The sequence below is a fragment of the Balaenoptera acutorostrata genome, chromosome 17 (assembly GCF_949987535.1).
Source record: "Balaenoptera acutorostrata chromosome 17, mBalAcu1.1, whole genome shotgun sequence".
Classification (NCBI taxonomy): domain Eukaryota; kingdom Metazoa; phylum Chordata; class Mammalia; order Artiodactyla; family Balaenopteridae; genus Balaenoptera; species Balaenoptera acutorostrata.
The window spans coordinates 70,355,841-70,366,352 of record NC_080080.1 but is presented as its reverse complement, the minus strand read 5'-3'; the positions used below and the strand labels follow the sequence as shown (position 1 = coordinate 70,366,352).

At 39.5% G+C, this 10,512-nt stretch overlaps 1 protein-coding gene across 3 annotated transcripts in view; it reads left to right on the top strand.

Moving 5' to 3' along the window:
- The first annotated feature begins 297 nt into the window (after positions 1-297).
- Positions 298-10,512, top strand: part of SGK3 (serum/glucocorticoid regulated kinase family member 3) — a 153,507-nt gene continuing 143,292 nt past the window's right edge. Inside the window, exon 1 of one of the 3 annotated variants that reach the window (XM_007185010.2) lies at positions 298-391. The gene's annotated coding sequence lies outside the window, so the exon portion shown is untranslated. The remainder of the gene's footprint in view (positions 392-10,512) is intronic. The other 2 variants (XM_057532024.1, XM_007185013.2) reach the window with 2 other exon arrangements.

Below are 10,512 nucleotides of genomic sequence, written 5' to 3'. Positions count from 1 at the left end.
CCATCAAGTGCTAGGATCCTGGGTCCATAAAGAACTACAAATACCGTGAGGCCAAGCGGTTCGGCGCCCCCGGAGAGGAGGAAGAGGAAGGCACTCGAAATGGGGGCAGAAAGGCGGAGAGTCGCTCACATTGCCTGCCGGGAGTTGTAGTTTTAACTGTATGTCTTCTGTCGTCTTCCCCACTCTGGGGCCCAAGCAAAATGAGTATGAGAGACCACATTTCCTAGGATGCCCTGCGGTGCGACCAGACTCACTTCCCCCTTAGGCGGAGGGAAGAATATAGGGAAGCTTGGTTAATAACAGAGTTAAAGGGAATGGGTGTCGGAGGCAGAGGTTCTGAAGTTCACGACTCCTAGAAGGGGAGGGGAATGAAAGGCTCTCAGTGAAGAAGGTACAGTAAATAAATGTCCAGCGACATGGCGGGATGGGAAGTTGAATGAAATGGTCTAATCTAGGCTGGAGGTCATAAGAGAAAAAGGGGGAGAATAGTGAATTGATTCTCAGAGTATTTTTAAAAGTTTTTTCTTTCTATTTTTCTTCTATCACACTTCTCTCTTCTCATTCCCAACGCTATTACAAGCCGCCGAGGCTCCTGAGCCCCCTTTTCTGCCTTTTCCCCCCTCTCTACTGGGAGTCATTGAGGCGCCATTTGTTTCCTCGTTGCATGTGCGTCTTTGCAGTTTACAGTACAAATAACAATACCTTGGATGTGTACAGAATTTAAATACATATTCAAAGCCTTTTAAGTAGATATAATATTGTTTGATCCTTACAATCCTACTCTCAGAGAGTAATAACAGCTATCATTTATTGCGTTCTTGATATATGCCTATCACAGCATTTACATACAGGATATCATTTGATCTTCATAATGTAATAATAACCTTGCTAGGAAACACACGTCCAGAAAGAAAATGACTTGCTCAAGTTCACAGGCTTTTGGACCTAGATCTGTACCCATTTTACAGACAGGGACATAGGCAGGAAATGTTAGGACAGTATTATATAAAATAGTAACTAATTTCTGGTTACTCTTGCTTTATAGTTTACAAAACATGATCACATATATCATCTCATCCTCACACCTGTAATATCTTTACCAGGTATTGTTGGCTCCATTTACAGTTATGGAAACAGAGTAGAAGTAATTAAGTTATTTGTACAAGGTCAAATCACCAGGATCTCTCAGACACAGAGAGTGCTTTTTATACTACTTCCTACAAGAGAAAAAAGGAGCTGTTAAGCACAGACCTTTTGTTAGGCCTCAGGATCTCCCCGTAGTGACTCAAGGGGCTGTAAGGATATTTACCCTTAAGGAGGCCACAGAACTTTATTTTATTTCTTGTGTGGTAGGCAACTGCCTCTTCACGCAAAACACATTCATATGTTAATTCAAAGCTAGTATTATTTTAATATTGTACAGTCAGCTCCTTTCACTTATCATTCTGGAAACTCTTACTTTCTGAAACCTTAGATAAGTGAACTGCCTCAAAATTTCTGAAACATTTGGCACAAAATAGATACATCAGTGCAGTCCATGAGGCCATTCGAGTTTTCTGTAGCTGCCAAACCTACTGTTTACTTTGTTAAGTTTTTTGAGTCAATAGAATTTGATGCTTTGAAATGAATCGTCTGTAAAATAGACATTCCTAAAAAGTATTAGTACTGCCTTTCACCTAATTATTATCTACAATTTTCTTTTAAAGAAATATGTGTCAAAGAGAAATCCTTAATTTGATTTTAAAGGTTTATTTTTGTTTCCCTACAAGCACCACACCTGCTATTCACACACCAGTCATCACATGAATAATAAGAACAACAGCATTTACATAATGTGAACCAGCAAGTTAAGTTTTTTGGCCGCGCAGTGGGGCATGCGGGATCCTAGTTCCCCGACTGGGGATCGAACCCACACCCTCTGCAGTGGAAGAGCGCAGTCCCAACCACTGGACCGCCACGGAAGTCCCGAGAAATCCTTTAAATGTTAATTATTTTCTTGCCCAATTCTACCTGGCCCCTGCAAAAATAATGTTACCTCCATACAAGATAGGTAATGTTATTTATCTTGAAGGGAATAATTTTCAATAAAGTTTTTCTTAAAGAATTAATTCATGCAGGAAATTTTGTTTATTTCTATTCTGACAGTAGTTTGGTGGTAAACTACACAAGTGGTCTTGGAACTGATTTTTAATTCTTTATAAGTTGAGAAATTAGATATGCCCTTTAAGTGGAAATTATTTTCTACTGTGACTGAGAATTTACACCTGCAGTGAAATTGTATTTTTCTCATGATGAAAGCCTCAGAGCACAGGAAAGATAACAGCAAGTGTGCAGTTCTAACACTGTCATGTACTTTCATGTCAATACCACCAAGCGAAATTTTCCTTATTGATGATACATGCGAACAGTGAAATAGATTTTTAAAATTGCGTCTGAATATTTCATTCTGCACCGTGCCTTCACAGAATAACTCCTTCCTACCCTACTGAAGAAATGGGTAGCCTTTTCCTGGCTTCTCAAGCACAATCCATTTGACTGGTCCAGTGTTCCTTTACCCATATGGAACCTAGGTTAGTTAGAAACATTCTTCCCAAGCTAAATTTGATACCTAAACCCATTTGTTACTATAGTTGTCCTACTTTTAAGGATTATACTTTTGAGGGAAAAATATAGAAATACCCTGGTACAAAGCGTAGTTAATGGGGGGAGGTAGAGGAGGTAAGTTTTCAAACTGTTCTGAAATTAGATCATTTAACCTGAAAGTCATTTATTTAATGAGTCTGTAGATACAAAGTTCAGAAAGAAAGCTAACATAAATAATTTGTTAACCATATTATTATATGTTAAAATGAAATTAACCAGGCCAAATTCAATATGTGAAATTAATTCTTTACAGGCACTTAGGCCTGGGTACCTATAAAGTAAGAAAAAGAAAATTTTGTTAGGACAAAATATGACATTCTGTTTCTTATAAAGCCATAGGAGTGCAGAAAGCCTCTAACCTGCTTATGTGAGATACACATGCTTCCTTCCTCTTCCTCAAATCCCATGATATTAATTGCCTAATAACCTTCTTTGTGGGATAAATAATAGCTCTTGTTCTTGCCTCAGTATTCCAGATGGGAAGAATGAGCTGGGCACCTAATGCTAGCTCTTCTGATACCTACACAGCATCACTTGTATCTGAATTGTCAAAATTAAGTTAAAACTGAAACCTGTTTTCTTCATAATTTCTAGTATGGCACTTCTGAACATCCTGTATTTTTTTTTTTTTTAAAGCAAGGCAATGCTTTTTTTTTTTTAATTTATTTTTTATTTATTTATTGTTGGCTGTGTTGGGTCTTCGTTTCTGTGCGAGGGCTTTCTCCAGTTGCGGCGAGTGGGGGCCACTCTTCGTCATGGTGCACGGGCCTCTCACTCTCGCGGCCTCTCCCGCTGCGGAGCACAGGCTCCAGACGTGCAGGCTCAGTAACTGTGGCTCACGGGCCCAGTTGCCCTGCGGCACGTGGGATCCTCCCAGACCAGGGCTCGAACCCGTGTCCCCTGCATTGGCAGGCAGACTCTCAACCACTGCACCACCAGGGAAGCCCCCTGTATTGCTTTTAACAAACCTGGTAACTGTGAAAAGCAAAAGGCCTCCACTTAACAGAATAACCATCATCGTTCTTTCTTTTTTATGTTGGAAAAAGAAGGGAAGCATAACTTTGGGGATTGTTAGAAGCAAGACACATACTTTCTCATATGAAATGTACATCTCTACTGAGAATTGACTCTGTCACTCCAGATCCCTACCCCAGACAATCACAAGCTTTTGTTGAAACTTGAGGTGGATGTGAGAGGGACTTAATTAATGAAGTAGGTATTGTAGGAGCTTAAAGGGATGCAGAAGGCCATCCCTGTCCCAAAGGAGCCTAGAGTCTAATAGAATAAATAGGCTAAACTAAGTTGTTCATAAGTACAAGTAGAATAAAGCATATAATCAAAACAATACAAGAAACTAAATACCACAAATGCTTTGAAAAATTTATTGAGGACTTATTATATGGCAAGTGTTTTTAAGTATATTATCTTAATCTTTAAAACAATCCTGTGAGATAGGTAGTATTGTCCTTATTATACAGGTGAGAAGATTTAACTCTGAGAGGTTAACATTATTATCATTATTACCACCCTGCTAGCAAGTAGCAGAGCTGGGCTTCAAATCAAGGTTTCCTTCTATGTTCAGCACTCACTCTTTCCACTACATCATAGCTGCTTAGTGATTTGAGAGAGAATTAGCCAAGAAGAGAGTGTAAGTGGTGGCCAGTAGCCAAACTTGGCTTAGATGTGTTTTTGTTTGGCCAGCAGCAGTTTAACTTTTCAAAAAATTGTGAACATCTTTGGGCAGTGGCCAGCACTTCACTCTTTAAGGTCGTACACCAGGCCCGCTTGAGATAAATTACCTGCCTGGCTCCAGAAGGCATTTGCATTTTCTGTTGCCAGGCAGTAACTGAGGATAGGGAGGAGCAATAGCTCTCAAAAGGCTCACGAAGAAGGTATGTCCAAAGGTGGAAAGAGGACATTGCGAACAAGAGTTGCAGAGTATTTGAGGAAGAATGATTGGCAGTATTTATCACTGTATAAAGGTGAGAGAGGTCAAGTACAGGGCTACAAGTTATGCCTTAGCACAGTAGTTCTCAAACTTTAGTGAGCATCAGAATGGAATATAAAGCTAAAACAGATTGCTGGGCTCCACTCCAGAATGAGTACATCTGGGGTGGACCTTGAGAATTTGCATTTCTAGCAAGTTGTCTGGTTCTGCTGATGCTGTTGGTCCAAAGATCACGCTTTGAAAACCACTGCTTACCAGACAGTAGGGCACTTCTGGGGAAGGGCTTAAAGCCAAGATTTTGTTTCTATGTTTCTATTGTTTTAAGTACAAAAAGAATTACTTGACGTGGAATGTCTATAAGTAAAAAAGAAGAAAATTAAAATAAGTCTGTTATCAATTAGAGGTTACAGTTGTTAACATTTTTGATGGACTGTTCAAGTTCTTTTTTTCGAAAACAAGAAGGGGGGAGGGGGAGTATCCTTTTTTAAGAAACCAAAATTGTGTCATCCTCATCCTCAGCCTTATCATAACAGCTATTACCACTTACTGAGTATCTGCTGTGCACCAGGATCCTTACATATATTTACTTAATCCTTATAATATCTTTATGAGCCAGGTACTATTCTTATCATTTTTATTTTACAGATAAGGAATGAGGCGCAGAGAAGTTAAGTAACTTACTCAATGTGTCATTGCTAATAAGTGACATAATTAAGATTAAAACCAAATAGTCTGGCTCCAGAGTACATGTAACTATTATGCTATACTGACTCTTAGGCTATTCTGACCGTTATGCTATACTACTGTGCATACTGTTTTTAACCTGTATTCTTTTTTTTTTTTAATATTTTATTTATTTATATTTATTTGGTTGCACCAGGTCTTAGTTGCGGCATGTGGGATCTAGTTCCCTGACCAGGGATTGAACCTGGGCCCCCTGCATTGGGAGCGCAGAGTCTTAGCCACTGGACCACAGGGGAAGTCCTTAACCTGTATTCTTTCATCACATCATGAACAATCTTGATAACATTAAATATTCTTGTCCAACATTTAAAATGAAAGCCTACTTTTAAAAAAATATTTCAAGCATTCAAGAGTGTACAGAAAAATAATATAAAAACCACTACTAGGGCTTCCCTGGTGGCGCAGCGGTTGAGAATCTGCCTGCTAATGCAGGGGACACGGGTTCGAGCCCTGGTCTGGGAAGATCCCACATGCCACGGAGCAACTAGGCCCGTGAGCCACAACTACTGAGCCTGCGTGTCTGGAGCCTGTGCTCCGCAACAAAAGTGGCCACAATAGTGAGGGGCCCGCGCACCGCGATGAAGAGTAGCCCCCGCTTGCCGCAACTACAGGAAGCCCTAGCACAGAAACGAAGACCCAACATAGTAATGAATCAATCAATAAATAAATCTTTAAAAAAAAAAAAAAACAAAAAACCACTACTAGTTTTAACAAATGTTTCTATTTCAGCATATTTGCTTTAGAATCCCCCCTTTCAAAACACACACACACACACACACACACACACACACACACACACACACACACACATAGATTTAATAAGACTATGATTTTGAGGTTTAATTTTACTTAAAACAAGATTGTGCCTTATCAGTTATAAAGGCATGTCCTTAATAAAAATAGGACATCCTTGAAACTTAGTAATGGAGAAAGAATTTCTATGCAATGAACAACTCCATAGTTACTGTTGCCATCATCATACCATTCCCCTTAAACACCCTGGCCCAAGCATGGTTTTATTAATTACTTGGTGATAAAGGTAATAAACAGAGATAGTAATATAAAGCTGGGTGTTGTGACATGTATGGCTTACTCAGTTTTCAGACTGCTTGGCCTACCTCCGTGTGGTGAAGGTCACATTCCACCAGGGTGACATCTCAGCATTGCCCAATAAAACTGCAGCGATGGAAAAGTCCCATGCCCGTCCTGTCCAATATGGCAACCACTAGCCACATGTGGCTATTAGGCCCTTGAAATATGGCTAGTGCAACTGAGGGACTGAATTGTTCATTTAATTTGATTTAAATTCAATTAAAGTAGCCACATGTGGCTAGTGGCTACCGTTATCGGGCAGCACAGATCTAGGTCCTTAAAGCCCACATTAAAAATAATGAGTCCCCAATTCCAGTGAGTTCCTGGCTCTGGTGGGGGTCAGGGGGTGAGCACTGACTGCAAAAGGGAACAAGGGAACTTTTGAGGCTGATGGAAATATTCTTTATCTTGATTCCGGTGATGGTGACAGGGATATATACATTTGCCAAAACTCATCTGACCTCTTAAAATGCGCGCATTTGTTGTATGTAAATTATACCTCAATAAAGTTGATTTTTTTATTATTTTATTTATTTATTTTTATATTTATTTTTGGCTGTGTTGGGTCTTCGTTTCTGTGCGAGGGCTTTCTCTAGTTGCGGCAAGTGGGGACCACTCTTCATCGTGGTGCGCGGGCCTCTCACTATCGCGGCCTCTCTTGTTGCGGAGCACAGGCTCCAGACGCGCAGGCTCAGTAGTTGTGGCTCACGGGCCTAGTTGCTCCGCGGCATGTGGGATCTTCCCAGACCAGGGCTCGAATCTGTGTCCGCTGCATTGGCAGGCAGATTCTCAACCACTGCGCCACCAGGGAAGCCCTAAAGTTGATTTTAAAAGGAAAAAAAAAAAAAAAAAGATTTTCAGAGACAGGAGTTCCACTTCTTTTCTATCTAAAGCATGCCTTCTGCAATCCATCCCATTTTTTTCCCTAACAACCACCAAAGTCATTACTACAAAATTATAGGACCCCATGCGATCTGGCCCCTGGACCCCATGTGATCTGGCACCTGGACCCCGTGTGGTCGGCCCCTGGACCCCGTGTTGTCTGGCCCCTGCGCCCCGTGTGGTCTGGCCCCTGGACCCTGCGTGATCTGGCCCCTGGCTACTTCTCTGACATTATTTCCCTGACTTACGTTTCAGCCACACTAGCCACGTTATTGGTACTCAGACCCTCCAAGTACATTCCTGTCTCAAGGCTTTTGCACTTGCTCTTCTTCTACCTGGAGAACCTTCCCGGAAAATACTCATTTAGGTATCTGCTCAGATGTCAGCTCCAACAAGATGCCATTCCTGCCAACCTCTCTAAAACAGCACTTCTGTCCTTTTCACTCTCCATTCCCTTATCCTCCTCACTTTCTTTACAGCACGAATCACTATCTGAAATTATATAATTACTTGTCTATTGTCCTCCTTCCCCATTAGACTGTAAGGCTGTTCATAAGGGCAGGCAGTTTGTTGATTGTTGGATTCCCTGTGCCAGGCACACAGTAGCCTCAATAAATACTGTTGAATGAATGAATGGCTATCGTCCATGGCAGTTTCTCAGCCTGAGATCCAATCGTATGTTCATAGAAAATCCACAAATTCTCTACAAGATTAAAAAAAAAATTATCATTCTGATACTAATCTAAAGCAAGGTAATATTATTTATGATTTTCCAAATAAGCACCTTAAAACATGAACTTTTTAGTGCTGAGTTCACATTGAGTTTAGGATTTTGTTTGGATCAGATGAAAGCCAAAGGACATCATGACACAATGTATGAATAAAGATTTCACTTCACACAGTAGCCTAGACATGCCAAACTCTAAAGAACCAGCACTTTAACTGTCAATGCCACATTCCAGTTAGAAGCGGAAGTTGCACAAAACACACATACACGTACATATATTCGCAACAACTTAGTAGCTGTAAGTGAACTAGTAAAGCCACAGTGAGGAATTGGTTTTTGGTTCCCATCAATAATTAAACTAGATACTATTTAATTCAGATTTCAAATACTCAAAAATAATAACCCCATCTTACAGTGAATAAGCTGCTTTACAGAGTTATCAATTGATCCTCAATTAAAATTGACACTCCAGGATTTTGTAGCACCAGAATTTTTATGAACATATGAGATCTGATTATCTTGAACTAGAAGCAAAAATCTTGGAAGTTATTAATACTTTGTGCAAACAGGTATCATTTGTACTGACATTATTAAACATACAGAGACACATTTAACGTAGACCAGAAGTTGAATCTTAATACTCACAAACCGAACATCTTACAGTTTAAATTTACGTTAATTTTAAATGGCTGGACGAAATAACCACTGTCCTTGGAGCAGGAGAATGCTTATCACTGCGGTTATATCAGCGTTGCCTTTTCTTTCTTTATCTTTTCCCTCAATTTAGAACCTGAAGGGTAAAAGAAAGTTCAAGAATTTACTAAAAGGAACATTTGTATCTTCATTGCAGTAGCAATTTTGAGTTTTTGTAGAATAGCCTGACCCGTCTCTGAACCTTCTAGCTTTATGCCCTCAACACAGTCTCATTCATTTCTTTCCATGAATATGACACAAAAATTCAGAGCAAGAAGTACTTGACACATTTTTCATACGTATAGTTTCATAAGATATTTTAATAGGCGAGAGTAGAGCAAAAGTATAAGCCAGCATACTTTTTTAGCCCTGTGAATCATGTATGTAAATTCATAGTATTCCAAGATATAAATACATCGTAATGATGACATACAAGAAATTAAATCCAAGGCAGTCTGCAAGGGGGTGCGTTTTACATCAGTGGGCAGCAGTATACTGAAGAAATTGTGTGTGTGTACTAAATTAAAGCATCAGCATTAGATGTCAGCAAATCACAACATGGGAGAGTGATAAATGGACAGTATATCCTCGACAAGGATGCCTCAGCCAGCATTTTCCCATTCGAAGATTAATTTTCATATAGCCTGGCATTTGCTAAGGTGTGCTTCACAAATTCTATGGATATTAATAGGTATCGTTGAGGGAAAGATTCTACAGTCAAATGAGTTTAGGAAATGTTGAGTAAACTAAGTTTTCTTCTTTTTCTGCCGTAGGACTTCTCAGAGCCTTTCTATCCTGATGACAATGTGACTCTTTCCAGAGAGCAGCAGTGATAGCTCTGGAATGTCTAGGGAGAGGAAGGGCTTAGTGACCAGAGTCTGCTGACAGCACAAGATCCTAGGTTACATTTGTTTTCTTTGCACACTGTTTTATTTATTTATTCTTTTTTTTAGGTTTTACTTAGAGTATATATTTTGGGGTTGGTTTGGGCATGCTGATAGAGGTAATGACCTAAGGCACCCCTTGGCCTTACTATTGACAATGTAGCATTTCCACACTTCTTTGGCTACAGAACCATTTTGAATCTGTGTCAGAGGCACACACTTTAGGAAAAACCAACACAGGCAAATAGGGCCCCTCATTATGATCTACTTTTATGAGTGTGCTTGAAAAAGTTTATTGTTTGTCCATATTTTCTGGTAGTATATGGAGGTTTTTTCCATTTAATGCTTTAATCCAGCTAATGTGTATTTTTGTATATGATGCGAGGGAGAGATTCAACTTTTTAATTTATCTCTTTATTTTATATTGCAGAATACCAGTTGTCCCCAAACCTTGCATTAAATGTGCTTTTGGTTTTGTTTTCAGGTCCAGAACCCTTCAGATCAACTTACCAATAAGTTCAATATGTAAAACAGTTAAATTTGGTTCAAATGTGGAAGAATGAGAGTTATTGCAACCTGGCAACACTCCCTACCCCCATTCCCACCCTCCCTACAGGGGAGGCTCCAGGGAGTACTTTGAAAACCATTGGAAAAATTCTCCTCATAAATGACTTGAAATGCCATGTCTGTAGTATGCTATGTTAAATTTTTTTACCCATTCCAATTATTTTTCTATTTTTCTGCCAATCTCATACTTTAAGTTAATTTAGAGGCTAAGAGCTTTGTAATATAACAAAGGAAGAAATTGAAATGTCTAATAAATAAGTAAAATAACAACGTGTTATTTTGGGGGGCCTGCATATTAGTGTATTTCTTTAAAATAATGTCTACTATTGGCA